The sequence below is a fragment of the Patagioenas fasciata genome, chromosome 1 (genome assembly GCF_037038585.1).
Source record: "Patagioenas fasciata isolate bPatFas1 chromosome 1, bPatFas1.hap1, whole genome shotgun sequence".
Lineage (NCBI taxonomy): Eukaryota > Metazoa > Chordata > Aves > Columbiformes > Columbidae > Patagioenas > Patagioenas fasciata.
Window position 1 is genome coordinate 99,299,460 of NC_092520.1, and position 16,084 is coordinate 99,315,543.

The 16,084-nt window shown below is 38.5% G+C and overlaps 1 protein-coding gene across 11 annotated transcripts in view; it reads left to right on the forward strand.

The window, feature by feature from the left end:
* Positions 1 to 16,084, forward strand: part of CASK (calcium/calmodulin dependent serine protein kinase) — a 209,651-nt gene that overhangs the window by 57,203 nt on the left and 136,364 nt on the right. The gene's annotated exons all lie outside the window — the stretch shown is intronic.

Below are 16,084 nucleotides of genomic sequence, written 5' to 3' on the forward strand. Positions count from 1 at the left end.
TAAGAAAAAGTCTGCATATGAAATTTTGAAGCAAAGGTGCTTAAAATGTTGGTAGCTGCCTGTCATGCAGTTTATGTTGCTGGTCTTTTAAAGACCACTATCATTTCTGTGTATGCTGTACAAACAAAAAAGCAGTTTGGAGTAAAAAGGTAGGAAGCATTTGAATTGACCATGGAAATTACTATGGTAACACTAAAGTATAAAAAGAATGCTGGGGCGTGAGGGGAAGGTGTCAAGGTCATGATGAAAAGGATCGGTACTAGAGTTTGTACCCATCAACAAGACTTGAAGAATGACGCTTAAAACCACTTTTGGTGTTTGTAATTTCAGGAGTCTACCTTTCCGGTGAATGTGTAATTCCTAGTTTAGTTCTCCTACTTCTTGAACACATGGATAGAACTGTACCTGTTTTAGTACAGGAAATGTTACCCAAGCCTTTCTGAGGGGTTCGTTTGTTTGTTTTAACCTAATGAAAAGTTTGAGTTGTTTTATTGTTTGGTTTTTGGTTTTGTTTTTTTTTTTTTTTTTCTTTCTGGAGGAGGCATAGGCTGGTTTGGTATTAAATTCAGTTGAGCCAGTTCGTGTGTATAAATTTTAAAAATGTCTAACTTATAGTTTTGCCATAGCTTTCATAAACAAAGCATCATTAGAATTAAACACTACTGTGCAGAAACATAAGAGGTGGGAACAAGCTTTTTACTCCAGAAGGCATTTCTATAAGTGTTGAAGCATGCTCACCATATAATAGATACAGTGCATCACAGCAATGCATGAAAACATAGCAATAATTTATTTTTCGGAAGTCCTTTTTTCTTGCTACTGGAAGACAGTTCACTGCAGAAACGGTGCATGTGGTGGTTTTGATTGGAAATGCAAAATTCAGTCTTGGGCAACATTTCACATGATTTTTTCAAAGTATAAAATACAAGGTTATATTTTAGGGGCCTCTTTTTGGTGCTGTTTCTAGCATGTGCCCAGATACAGGCATCCAGGAGTGGGATACTATGTGTCACTGATTAAATTATCATTGTTTTGACCTCTTTTGGAGTCCTGCATGCAAATTTGATTGGTCCAGGAAAGAAGTATGAAGTTCTATAAGGATATGCAACCTTTCATCCAGATCATAAGCAAAGGACATTGCAGGTGATACAGCAGCTAATCCTGGAAACCATTTCCTGGCACATGAAGGACAAGCAAGTCATCCAAAGTAGTCAGCATCGATTCACAAAGGGGAAAGCATGGATGACCTACTTGAGAAACTTCCAAGATGAAACGACTGGCCTGGTAGACGAAGGAGAGCAAGGGATTTTGTCGAACTAGGCTTCAGGAAGGCCTTTGACACTGTCTCTTGTAAGATCCTCATAGAGAAGCTGATAGAGTATGCATTGGTTGAGTAGGCAATGAGGTGGGCTGAAAACTGTCTGAACAGCTGGTCTCAGAGAGTGCTCATCAGTGGCACAAAGTCTACTAGGAGGCTGGTAACTACCATTGTACCCAGGGGTCAATACTGGGTCAAATCCTCTTCCACATCTTCATTAATGATCTGGATGATCTTAAGCCAGTTTACAGGTGACACAAAACTGGGAGGAGTGGCTACTGTATCAGAGGGTTGTGCTGCCATCCAGAGGGACCTTGACTGACTGGATAAATGGGGTGACAGGAACCACATGAAGTTCAACAAGGAGATGTGGGGAGGGACAACCCCATGCACCAGTATGTGCTGCGTCTGACCAACTGGAAAGCAGCTTTGAGGAAAAGGCCTTGTGGTGGTCCTGGTGGACACCAAGTTGAACATGAGCCAGAAATGTGCCCAAGTTACAAAAAATGACAACAGCATCCTGGGCTGCCTTAGAAGGAGTGTTGCCAGAAGATGGAGGGAGGTGATCCTTCCCCTCTACTCAGCACTGATGAGGCCACATCTAGAGTGCTGGGTCCAGTTCTAGGCTCCCCGATGCAAGAGACACATGGATATACTGGAGAAAGTCCAGCAAAGGGCTGCAAATGAGATAATGAAGGAAGTAGAGTCCTGTGAGGAAAAGCTGAGAGAGCTGAGACTGCTCAGCCGGAGATGAGAAGGCTCAGGAAAGATCTCATGAATGTGGACAGATACCTGAAGGGAGAGTGCAAAGAGGACAGAACCAGGCTTTTCTGAGTGGTGCCCAGTAACAGGACCAGAGGCAATGGGCACAATCTCAAACACAGGAGGCTCTGTCTGAATACTATTTACTGTGAGGGTTATGGAGCCCTGGCACAGGTTGCCCAGGGAGGTTAGGGAGTTTCCATTCTTGGGGTTATTCAAAAACCATCAGGACAGGATCCTGGGCAATTGAAACTAAGTGGCCCTGCTTGAGCAGGGAAGTCAGATTAGGTGACCTGCAGAGGTCCCCTTCAACCGCAAGCATTCTGTAATTCTACAAGTGCATCTTAATAACTGCTTTGATGGGTGGATGGCTCTCCTGTGATGGGTCTGGGAGCAATTGAGCAGATTCCTCCTTGCCCCACACACCAGTGTCTCTGTGCTCCTTTGTGGGTGTGCAGATGAGGTTTTATCATGTAACCTGATGATTTTCTTTTCACAGAATCACAGAATTTCTTTTCTGAAACTCTGGTTTAATTATAGCTGCCTTATTCTTTAAGAAAGCAAACTGTTTGAGAAAGAGTTGGAGAAAATAAAGTTCGTTTTAAAAAGTAATCTAGGTTGAACGGGCAAGCAAGGATATTCCTCCAATGCCGGGAGCTTTTACCGGTTCACTAAGCCAAATGAGTAAGGTGTATTTCTTCACCTTCTTTGCAAAACAAAGTCATAATTAAATCTATGCAAAGAAATCTGGAAACATGCTTTTAAAAATATTTATTTTGACAATGCTCTCAAGTCTTCATTCTTAAACATTGTTGTTTTAATCTCTTTACAAAATGCATGAGGTATTTCCAACTTCTATTCTGAAGAATGAAAACACTTCACAAACCACTTCTGTCTTTGGACACAGTCTGTACTCGTCTAACGAATCATGATTCTTGCCAAAAGTCCAGAAATAGGCTTCTAACTGTGCTTGCAATAATTCAGGCTGGTTACAAACATAGGGAAGAAAATAAGCATCAGCTGTATTTTCAAATATTTTCTGTTTGAATGTGAGCATGTATGTATTCTGTTCTGGTTTGTGCAGTCAACAAAACTCAAGATTAATTGTAGCTGAGCTGCAATTTCTGTTAATTCATTGATCCAAAGAGAACCTTCTCTGATGCATAAATGCTGGGTTTTGTTGTTCTGTGAATCTAAAAATATATGTCACTGTGATATCATAAATAATGATCCTTGTGCAATATCACTCTTCTAGAACTGCTTTTCATGTTAGAATGACAAACCTGATCTTCATGGAAACTTTCATTCTAACATCTGCATTAGCAAGTATTAATGGCTTAACGCATGAAGTATATAGGAATGGAGAGGTCTCTGTAATATGTCATTATATGGGAGAATGGAAATACTTTGAGGAGAAGGTGGTTCAAAATACACACGGGGTTCAGGAAGATGTCAGTATGTCAGTCACTTGTGAGAATCAAATGCTTTAGGTTACATTAGCACATATTAACTTGTAGAGATGCAGAGGTATCTGCCTTTTTTGAGTGTGAGTCAATGGATTTAGTCCAGTTGTAAATACTGCCAAACGACGACTGCGTTTTCCAGGGCAACAGTTGCTTTACTAGGAAGAAATAAAAAAATATTTTGATTTTTTTTGAATAAAGAAAATCTTTGGAGAAGAGAGGAAAAAAAATGTTAAGAGAAGCAATTAAGTCTACCTGATGTGAAAGCTAATGGAAATATTTGTTCTTTGGAAGCTATTTTGTGAAACAGTTTAAGGAAAATATCTTGGCTAACATATGGAGTAGGATATTGGAGATTTTTAAGTTCCTAGTGAAGAGAAGCATTTTGATTCAAATATATTAAAGACTTGGAGGTGCTGAGGAAACCTATGAATTTAATTCAGTTTCTTAAAGATTTTCTACATTTTATGTGCTACTGTAGTCCTACCATGTCAAATATTATTGTGTCAGTCGTCTTCCAGTATATTAATTATTTAATTAGAATGGAAGAAGTTAGGTATAGACAGTAAGTGATTGTCTATACAGTTAAATTTAAGACAAAAAATCCAGTTAAAAATCTTGAATAAATATATCTTATATTAATTCAATTTTGTCCTTAACTTCAATACTTCATTGAGTTTCCTCCTAATTCTGTGTTTTGAAACTCTTACATGTATAACTAGTAACTTTAAGAAATTGACAGAGACAACGGTCCTTCTCCACACTGGAGAGTAATGGAATGGAAGATGTATGGTTTTGAAACACTTTGATCACTTAAGTACCTAGAAGATAGAAGGATGAGAATATTATACCATATCTAAGTAGATACTTGTGTTTTCTTAGGGTTATAGCCTAGCAATTTTGTTTGTTTCAAGTACCAAAGGCTTTAGGAAATAAAGTGTTTTTGATAGCTCTGTGTATTACTGCAGTGTGAGCACTCTGAAACAGCACTTACTGGCATGGCATTTTCCAGCTACAAGTAATTTATTTTAATGAAGACATGTATCAGGGACACTTAGATAGCCTACTCATGCTGAATGTGTTGTATGTGCTTGATTTCCTAATATTAGTCCAACCAACAAATACACACAGTGACAGTAAGTGAATCAGCAATGTAAATAAAAATACTGTCCAATTGCAAGTGAGACTAGTGGTAAAAAGTGACATTTTGTTTTTTCAGAATGTCTTGGCATTTGTTAAGCAACTTAAAGGAGGATTTGCTTTTAATACTTTACAGAGCTGAGAAATTACTTTAAAGATATATTCCAAGTTCCACAGAAAGTTACTAGCAGAGTCAGCAATATAAACCCCAAGCTTCTTGATTTCCTCTGGTTTCCCAGAAGACTAACTAAAGTTAGGTTAAAAAATACATTGTTTGATCCACTGTGACAGAACCAGTTGTTGTAGATTTCTTAATATCTGTCATTTTTAACATTGCCTGTGATATAGTGACAATTAACAATTCCAGGTCTTACTTTTGAAGTTACTTGCAAAGAGTAAGAACTGCTGAACTTGAGGGCACTGGCTTTGCTGAGATGATGTTGATTTCAGAATTTGCTTCATCTGTCTCAGAAGATTCTGTCCTCCTTCTGTATCAGGTAGTGTGGACTTTGTGAGTTGTCGGTTACCCCAGATTTGCCACAGTTACGTTTTGTTGATGCTGAGTGACACTTTTGCATAGTTTTGTTTTGCCCTTCCTGCTATTAGTGAGGCTCTTTCTTGTGGGGAAGGTAAGAGTACTTTACCTCGCCAAGTGGACTAGATGCTGGCTCAGCATTCCTGCAGATTGAACTTACCACTGCAGTTGTCTGGGACTGTGAGAGTTTAAGCAATCTTGTTTCTTTCATAGTTAGATGGAGTCTGTCTGGCAGCACTTCTTGTCATGTTTTAGTAGGAAGTTAATCGGTGTTCACTTAAATGCTTGCATATAGGAGAAGTTGAACCTATTGAAGGACCTGATTCCCAGCAGAGTTTACAGGTTTTAAGGACTACAGTGGGGCAACACTTAAATCTTCTTGCAATGTGATCTGTATTACTACTTGTTTGTGTAAATGGTGGTCTTGGTAGCTGTCACTTCGCTGAAGTGGTATAGGAAGGACAAAGTTCCCTACAGTTAATTCTTCTCATGCTGTTCTTGAAAAGATATTTTCTCAAGTATACTTCCAAAGATGAACTCCACCTAAAAAGATATGTTAGCTTTTGCCACATAAGTACTTTTTTTGAGAGAGAGAGCATAAAAGAGAAGTTATGTTTTATATCACAGATCTCCAGGGGAATCTTTTGAATAATAACAGGACTGGATTCTTAAGGCAGGCCCAATGCTCTTCACACTGATGTATCTATCTATTTCCACACACTAACTCAAGAGAAATGATGACTGCAATAAAGGTCTGCTGTAACACTTGTCAAGATGGATGACTTTTCAATTGTAGAAATACATGTTAAGACAGAAAATATGTTGATTGCCTTGTTGAGTGATATCTCCAACCTTAATATTTGGTAAACAACCAGTTGGAGCTCCATTCACATTCTAAGCAAAATGATACACTGTGTTTAAGTGCCTGTTCTTGACAGAGGTGGTCCTACAGTTTGAGGGGGTTCCACGTCCAAGGAATGGTGGCTATGAGCTCCAGTCTCTCAAATCTGATTTAAAAACAAAAGAAACACAAGCAGAACAAACCCCACAAACTAAACCCCACACCTAATTTCATAAAGACTGATGGGTTTTTTTAACTATTCATAAATTTATCTGAGCAGTGAAGGCTACCCTGTCTCCCCAAAAATAAGGCCTACCCAAAAAATAAGCCCTAACATGATTTTTCAGGATGCTTGAAATACAGGCCCTACTCCAAAACTAAGCCCTAGCTACAATTCATTTAAAAAGACAGTTTAGTTAATGTCTGAGCAGCTATACAGGAAAAAAAATAAGTTTTGGAGCAAAAATTAATGTAAGACTCTGTCTTATTTTCGGGGAAACAGGGTGCATGTGCATTCACTTTTGCTCTCTTCTCTCCATCTTCCCACTGCTCTGAAATTCCTTCAGCATCTGGTTAGTAGGCTCAAAAGGGAACAAGAAAAAGTCTCTTTGCAATGTTTCTTCTGCTGTAATTGTAGAGCGTGCATTCTGGTAGCACTCACTGGCAGAAAGTTAAAACCAGACAGTTTTCCTTTCAGGTGTACTAGCATGATCTAGATGGGCATAGTTTTCCTGTTTGCTCTTTGGACTTACTTGTGGGCATTAAGTGATATACATGTTGCATTTTGATGTGATGCCATAATTATCAGAACATGCTGAAACAGGAAAAGGAGTAATTTTGGTTTGTTAGAGTAACTGATGATGTTCCTCCATTACCAAAATATAAACTGTCATTTTCATTTGCTTCATAGGCTTTTGCACAAAGGCTAACCCAGAAGAATGTTGTGGGGTCAGGTGGTTTTGCTTTGGTTGTTACAGCAGTGGAGCTGATTCTATCAATCTGAACTTTGCCAGAAGGATGGTGCATTTCGTGTATCAAGATGTCAAGAAAAAGCTTGTAAAAACACACAAGCTCTGTTCTAGACCTTTCTCTATTAAATCTGCTGTCCAAGCAGGTCCCTGTTGGATCCTCTTGCAACTCCGTGGCTGTTTAGGTCTTGAAAGATTATAGAAAGCGAACACTTTTTCCCTTTCATCTGATACTATGCTGATACTTCATTTCCATGACCAAGTCCATTCTTCAACAGATTTTAGCCACTCAAAGAGTGTTCAAAGTCCAACTTAAAGAGCAGTTATTGCTCAAGGTCTTGTAACTTACAGTATTAGGTGATTATACTCAAAATGTGTTATAGTAATGAGGGATGTACAAGAAGTGGAAGAACATTTTTTAACTTTTCAAACTGGAAAATGATGGTTACAGTAAATTTTCTTACAGGTTTTTTATGCTTACTAATTACATTATGTGTGAATAGTAGATTTGTATATTAAAATCCTTTTCCAAAATAAAAACAGTGAATCAGATTTCATTGCTGTTAGCAGGCAACTGGTCATTTTTGTCATGTGAATTTTATCAGTACTTCAGGATCTTGAAGATAAATTTACAGTAAAAAGACAGCAAAACAAAGCAAATAGTCTGTAGGAGAAATGGTTGTTCCATTTGTGTGGTATTTATGTTTACACTTAATTACAATAACTTAAAGCTCAGTCAATGTTTCGATTAAAATCCACAGGCTATTGTGACAGTTGTCAAAGTTTAATTTGGCATATAACTTCTTAGACTTTTGATACATGTATTTTTGCAAAAACTCTTAAAAATGGATTATGACAGATATATCATTGCTTTCACCATTCTTTGATTCCAGTATTCATTGCTGGCAAAACATTGGACTTTTGTGTCTATGATGGTTCGTAAGTCAGCACAGGCATCATGTGAAGAATATTGCTTGTGGTAACAAAAGGTTTAAATGTATTCCAGTTTCATGGTTTTCTGTGGCATTTGGAAAACAAAAGATGAAAGGTAATTTAATTTAATAAAGCGTATCTCAAGAATGCTGAAAAGTTCAAAGCTTTAGGCTCAATGTTAAGGGTTCAAAGGTTTGAAAAAATGTATTTAGAGGTTTATTTTTTTTCTTTCAGCTTAGAATACCGTGGTGCGGTTTATTGTGTTTTAACCATTGTACTTCACAAGAAACTACAAATAGGCTTTCCAAACTGACTGTAGTATGAGGAAAATGTAGGATATATATAAACTGTGAATTTCTCTGTGGTCTGAGGCCATTTTATTTCCCTAATTAGTTCTTCGTGGATGAGGATATGCAACAGGATGGTTTAAGCAGCTAAATGTCACTTTTCCATAGTAAATGGAGACTGAGGAATTGTAGCTAATAAAAAAGAAGCACAGTAATACAGGTACAGTGGAATGTGTTAGAAAGCACGTGGATGTGCAAAGCATGCACAGTGTGCTGGCGTCTGTTGAGATTCATGAGCTCCAGCTTAGCAACAGTCCAGAAATCACACAATCACAGAATGTTAGGTGTTGAAAGGGACCTCCAAAGATCACCTAGTCCAATCCCCCTACCGGAGCAGGAACACATAAATGAGGTTACACAGGAAGGCGTCCAGGCAGGTTTTGAATGTCTCCAGAGTAGGAGACTCCACAACCCCGCTGGGCAGCCTGTTCCAGTGCTCTGGCACCCTCACTGAGAAGTTTCTTCTCATATTTAAGTGGAACCTCTTGTGTTCCAGGTTGAACCCATTACCTCTTGTCCTACCGTTGGTTGTCACCAAGAAGAGCCTGGCTCCATCCTCATGACACTCACCCTTTAGATATCTGTAAACATTAATGAGGTTACCCCTCAGTCTCCTCCAAGCTAGAGACCCAGCTCCGTCAGCCTTTGCTCATAAGGGAGACGCTCCACTCCCCTAAGCATCTTTGTTGGCCTGCACTGGACTCTTTCCAGCAGTTCTCTTTCCTTCTTGAACTGAGGGGCCCAGAACTGGACACAATATTCCAGATGTGGTCTCAGCAGGGCAGAGTAGAGGGGAAAGAGAACCTCTCTCGACCTGTTGGAGGGTGTCAGCCCCATTTTCTTGGCACTCCATTTCTGGGAGTGTTTATTAGCGTATCCGTACCTCGTGTTTAGCTGGGCTAATAAATCCTCAAGAACCAGGGTCACTATGAGTAGCAAGTGACCTTACGTGCGGCTAACTCGAGTCCACCATAGTTTATGTATTCAGGTATTGACTGGGAGAGACTACATTGTATCATCATGCCCTGAAGCAGCATAGCTGTTTTGCATATACTGCATTTAAGCTAATAAATTCTGCTAGACCTGAGCAGGCTCTTTAATTGTTGCAGGTGCATATACAACCTGCATAAATATGTCATGGATTTGCAAATTTGAGTTTTATGTCTAAGTCACGGGTGCATAACTCATCCCTGGCCTATAGTGGCAAATACGCCCCTCCTTGCCTCAGTTTCTTGTCTTCCTCTGCCTACTGCAGTGTCCTGGAAAAATAAGAACATGATTTTGCAGCTTGAGATACACTGGACAGGTCATTTCACCAGAAGAGGTTTGAGAGGGGAAGTCAAACTGGAGCTAGTATTTGCTTCCTTCTTCAAGGAGGGGGTGGGGAGTGCATATTGTGCAACTAACTGTGCTTCAGAATGTTTTCAGGATCTGGAAAATGCTGCGTTCAATCACGTGTTGTCATGTTAAGACATGGTTAGTATTTAATGTAGACAGATACTTCGTTTTTTATTTTGGGGTTTTTTTGCTTATTTATGAGGAAAGGAAATTTGGTTGTTTTAACAAAAGAATGCTGTTCGCTGTTTCTTCTAGCTGTTTTACAGAGACAGTATGGATTGTTATAACTTATTCTACTTCTGTGGACTTCTAAAATATAATAGTGGCTGTATGCTTTGACCATTTAAAATAGAGGCAGGCTTATCATTGCTCTTGCACTTTAGAGCAAGAAAAATTGGCAGAATTTATAAGGCTCTGTACTTACTCTAATTGTTCATTATTTCACATTTGAATACCAAAGAAACAAAATGGATCTCATGCGAACTGTGCAGGATTGAGACAGTACAGATTAGTTGGAACGAATTTGAGTCAATTCTTTTAACACCTGAAGAAAGTTCATTCAGTTCTGAGTGTTTTACATGCAAGTACTATGAGTGTAAGTACTTTACCCTTCGCTCTGTCAAACAGGAGGAACAATCCATTATCCCTAGCTGGTTACTGCAAGGCTTTGTAGATCGATGCCAGTCCCTCAAAATACACTGTAACAGGGAACATTGGCATCACCTGGAATTTCAGAGGCAGTGGGAAACTCCCTCAGAAATTAGCTAAAAATTACCTAAAAAGCTATGCAGATGAACTGTTTCTTAGCCTGTATGTCCTACTTTCTGATATAATTTCCAAGATCGCAAATTGGTTTAGATGACTGAACTATTTCTAACTCAGTTTTTACTAAGTATAAACCTAGGTATTTTTTGGTTCTTCGCTTATCACCAGAAAGTAAAGAGGGGAAATGAAATACTGTTTTCTTAATGGTTCATATCTGTATTGGTCAAGTACAATTGTTCATTAAATATCAGGAGACGTGTGAATATTTCTCAGATGACCTTAAGTTGCAAAAGGTTTCAAATCGGGTCACAGGAAAAATTGTCATTGAATAGGTTCTTTATTGGGAATATGTTACCGCTGTCAGTTTTTGTCTAGTTTGCAGGGAAGAGCGTAAATGACTATTAGTAAAATGATGTAGTATTTTCAGCCTGTTGTACCATCCAAAACAAGTTGGACAAGTTAAGCCTTATTCCTAGAGCTGTGACTTGAATGTTGCCAGAAACAAGTTTGAGCTCAGTTGCACTGGTTTCATCACTAAAGTTTGATTTTTGTGGAATGAAAAGGGGAAGATATATTTTAAGGGCACTGGTTTCAGAGGCTTGGAAGAGTATTGCAACTGCATAAGTGGAAAAGGAAAAACATGTTATTTGAAGCACTACAACCCCAATAGACAATATTTTAAAGTATTTCATGAATATGTGGAAGTAAAATGCCAAGTTAAAACTTTGTTTAGTTCTTAGCAGGAGATCCTGAAAATTCTGGTAAATAATACATCCTGTAGTGGGTTTCTTTGTTGCTGAACTAAGTCATGCACACCTGTTTTACAAAACTTGCTTTATAATGTGTCAGTTAACAAAGAAAAGAAAAAATGCTCTATGACTTTTGGTCATAATTGCAAAGAATTGCATGTGCAGAAGTGGAACAGACCAAAACTAACTTTTTCTTATCCTGGATTACTACTACTTGGAAGGAGTTATCTGATTCCTGACATTCTGTCGCTGATCCAGAAAACAAGTTTTGTTAAGGCAACAGTTTTCTAGCATTCAGACATCAGTCTACTGTAGGGTTTCCTATTTGCGCAGAATTGTATCATCCATAAACGTTGCCAGATAGTCAACTGTTACTCAGGGTGCATCTCCCCAGTGCATTGTAGATACCATAGAGTTCAGCGTGGTGTAGCTTTTAGTACTCAGGCTGTCTCAGTACAGCAGCATATAATGTAGCTTGCACTATTTTACCTGAGAAAAACTGTAAAGTAACCTGTGCTGTGTGCCACAGCCACCTCAACCAAAATGCTATCACTCGCTGGGTGATGTGATATTGTAGGATAAATTTAATCAGAGTAAACTGACATTTTAGATGCCTTTTTTTGCCTGGCTTGTCTAGGCTTGATATGGGCAAAACAGACTATATCCTTTCTGGCATTAGTGAGCAAGTGGTTTCATATTGACTGTGTAGAGCCCAGCAGTTCAAAACCAAAGAAACTTTGATCAAAGCAAACGAACAAGTAAATTTTGTCTGTATGGGAAGCATCTTAAGCAGCCAGTTCCCTCTTCTGAGTGCCTTTGGGCACTCTGTTCTGCCTGTTGTTGTTCAACAACAGCAGTGTAATTGATTATTTAACCCTTTCTAGAACAAGAGTTAGGGATAGTTTGTCTAGACTAGCTGAATCTGCTATGAATAGATTTCCTTTGTGTCTTTCAAATTCCAGACTTTTTCGTGTAAAATTGAGGTTCGTTTTTAACAGCAGAAAGTATATTTCCATCATTATGTTCAGGTAAAGGCTAAGCCACAGAAGAAAATACATTTCAGACAAAAAGAAAACTGCAAATATTAGAATTATCAGCAACAGGAACACCGTTTAGTTTTTCAGGATCAAGTAACATTCTTTTCTTGGTAATGTTCTATTGCCTTCGAGGGCACTTAACTGATATAATGTCATAATGTTTTAGTGTGTGAGTACTAAAAACTCATTTAAGCAACTGCAAAGCCTGAACTTCAGTTAACCTGATCTACCTAAGTGAATTTTGGCCAAAATGTTAAAGGGATGTTGGAAGTTACGTGTAAACATTTTCTGCCAATCTGAGTTTGACATTGATAATGATGCTCTCAGCACTGAGTTACACATTACCTGTATTACCCTGGCCAAAGACTGAAGAGAAAACGCAAACACATATATTCATGCACACACACGCAGAGCAAAAAAAATCCCCAGAAGCAAACAAGCAACAAAAAAAAAGAAAAACCCCGCCCTATGTGATTATATTTCTCCTTTAAAAAAGAGAAAATCCAGTGATTTAAACCAAACTACTTGCAGATTCTTGCTTTCTAAAGCTTTTTGCTGGACTTCCACACAGTAAACACACTGCTCTGTTATAGTTTCATGAATTAAACAAAGAACTTCTGGTTAACAGCAGCAAACTGTGTTTAAATGTATTCTAGTTGTGCAATACAATTATCGGTGTGTGCAGTGTGGTAGATTACTGGCGTAGTCGTCAGCTCTGAATGGCTCCTTAAGCACAGAGGAGAGAATGATCTTCCACGAAATCTGGATGAAAGGGTGCTTAGCCCTGGATGTACCTAATTATTTTAGGTCGACATACTTTTTTTGTTCTTAGGCCTGAACTGTAATCATCATTAATCAGATCAATGGTATAAAACTGGCCAAAGGTAAAGCTCTCGGCAGCTAAATAAATCCGGCCACCTTTTGTGTTCAGTTGCTGACGACAAACCAGGTCAGAGTAGGAGCTGTGTTGCCACCTAGTGGGAAATCTGTGGGTACACTTGTTGACGTGGAGTTGCACAAACGCAGGAAATGACAGAGGAAAGAGAAATAGGACCTGACTTACAAGTTCATTTTTCAATTTTAAGTTGAGTTACAGTTAAATATATGAAAATATAAACCTACTGCAAGTTAGCATTTCCTGATAATGCTGTGAAATCTAGTGCTCTTAATTTTCTGACTTCTTTAGTATTTGGAGGGAGGACAGCAATGTTACAAGACAGTAGTGATTTAACATATTGTCAAACATTTTAAGATAGTGCTCCTGTTGAGGTGAGCAACGCTGCTGTAATCTATTTGTTTCTGTTGCTGTGCTCATAAGTGTTTGTGCAGATACCCAGAACTAGTCTGGCTGAAAAACAGCTCTAAGGGGAGGGAAAAAAGATTTTTTGCGGTTGGATCAATTCTTTCATTCTGTTTATTGTGCAGTTGCACAAGCAGTTGCGCCAGCATGAACAGGAGAGATGCTGCAGGAGGGGAAAACGAGTTGACAAAAGAGGGAACAATTGCTGCTTTTAATGGAACTGCTAGTTTTAAATGTTTATCAGTTTTCACTACAAGAAAAAACAATCTGGGTAGCTTTATGAAATGGTGACCTTCTGGTCAGTCAAGTAAAGGAGACTACTGTGACCTTACAGCTGAACATTTTGTCAGTTCAGTGCTCCAGCCAGTGTGTACCATTGTTTTGCCAAATGCACACCTTGTATCTAATAGTTTTTCTCTTTTATTTTACTTTTTTAAAGAAGTTTCATAGAGTATTCTGACAGATCAACTGCTGCACATACCCTTCCACTTCCCTCTGTTAAAGAATTCATTTTAGCACAAAGCATTTAAAATTGTGGTTTGTAGTATAACATGTGGTCTGTGGTAGTTGGGAAGGTGTTGGGTTTCAGGCAATTATGTGGTGCTGTGTAACAAGTGGGAACAAGGGATTTCATATAATATGGTTATCAGTAGTGAACCCACTTGCATAATTTGATTGATCATGGCTTGAGAGGCAATAACTGTTTTCAATTTCCTTTCGTTAATTGTTGAAAACAGAGCAATGTTAGGAGAAAAGGAAAGTGTTTCAGATTTTACAGCAGAGGCTCCAAAATGTCTTCAGCAGCAATGCCACTTCTATTTGGAAGTCCAAACTTGCAACAGAGAGAACCATCCTTATTCCTTTATAAGTTAATATATGGAGCTTGTAACACTACTTCTGATTATCATGTTCCTACTCCAGTTTGTGAAACATTTTTGAAACTGCTACTTTGCAGCAATGAGATCTGCTAACAGTGTTTTAAAATACAGGTTGTTTGTCTAAAATAAAAATCCAGGAAGCATTGATTTCAGTTATCTCTGTTTCCCGTCTTCTTCCTTCCCCCAACCTCACTGAACCTGCTGCTGAGTATAAACCAAGAGGATGTAGAATGTAGAAAATCTTAGAGGAGAGATATGGATTTATCCAATCTTTCTTCCTGCTTGAGAAAGATTAGATGTGACTTTTTTGTGTGTGTGTCATTGTGGTGGACGCTTTGTAAAAAGTTGCTAAGAATTATAATTAAATTAAATAATTTGCTTTCAATTACCTGAAATAGGTAGCTGTTGATATTCTTTCAGACATTCTTAAACAAATTTATTAGTTCAAGTTGATTCATTACCCAAAATACACCATCTTACTTACGAAGCATTGCTTATTTGTAGGCCAATAAAAGTGAGCAAATGAGTAAAAGGAGGGAAGAGTTGCTTTCATGGACACAACCATGTAAACCAGCTTACCATATCTGTCAGATATGTAATTCTGGACAAGTCTGGTGGATGTAGTAGAATTAGTGAGAGAAAAGGAAAGTGCATTTTTACACCCACTTTCATGTTCTTCCTAGCCGATGAAATCTGAACTGAGAAAGGAAAATTGCCTTTTAAGTCTCCCAGGACATGCAGCTTCAGCTAAAAAGCCATTACAATGTTTATATGTATGTCCAAACACTGGGAAAGAATGGAATGGAATAGAGAGTGGAAGTTATACAGAATTTAGTGAGTGTCTCTAAAGTCTGATTCCATTAAATGGAGATTTTCAGAGGTTTCTGAATGGGGTTGCTCAGGAATGGATTCTAGTTGTTAAGTATTAGCTGTAACTGTATTTTGGCTTTCTTTCTTCATGCCATCATTGTATTTCCAAATGCTGCAGTAGCACTAAAACAAAATATACTGACTGAAGATGGATTATCTGACATTGTCATTGTAATTGTTGATTACCATGATGTGTTTATCAAGAGCCATTCACAAGCTGTATGCATTTGTTTCTTTTTTGTATATGTTTTAAGCATGTTTGTTAAGTTACAGATTTATTATACAATAACAGATTTGGTGACAATGGAAACACTATGCAGGGAAAGGCATGTGTTTGTGCTTGTAGTTGTGTTTTGCAACATCCTAAGCAGCTCCGAGTGCTGGCTTTCACAGTCTTATTTGCTTTCTCCTTGCGTATTCCTTTCCTTTTTTTTAAGCCAAGTTCTATACTTGAGATTGCTCACTGAGCGATTTCACATACTCAGACTGCAAGACACCGAGCCAGTGGGGGAAAAAAAGTGATGGTTTTTTTACTGAGTTAACACTGAAATGGTTTAGCGGCTTGACAAGCTCCAGGCTGCTGCACAGTGGAACAGAGGGCAAGAATGTGTGTGGGATGAAGGGAGAAACAGCAGTTAAATCAGCTTGGCTACCATGGACCTTTAGCCACCCCAAAGAGTGTGGGAGGGGAGGCAGGAGAGGTAGGAAAGCTTTACTACTTGTTGAGGCAAGAAGTCATTAACTGGTCAGATATATCTGCATGATGAGGAGTGCATCACATATCCCAGGAAGGCAGGCAGTGCGGTTTTAATTAAGAGAAAGGGGAATACTCTCTCATGG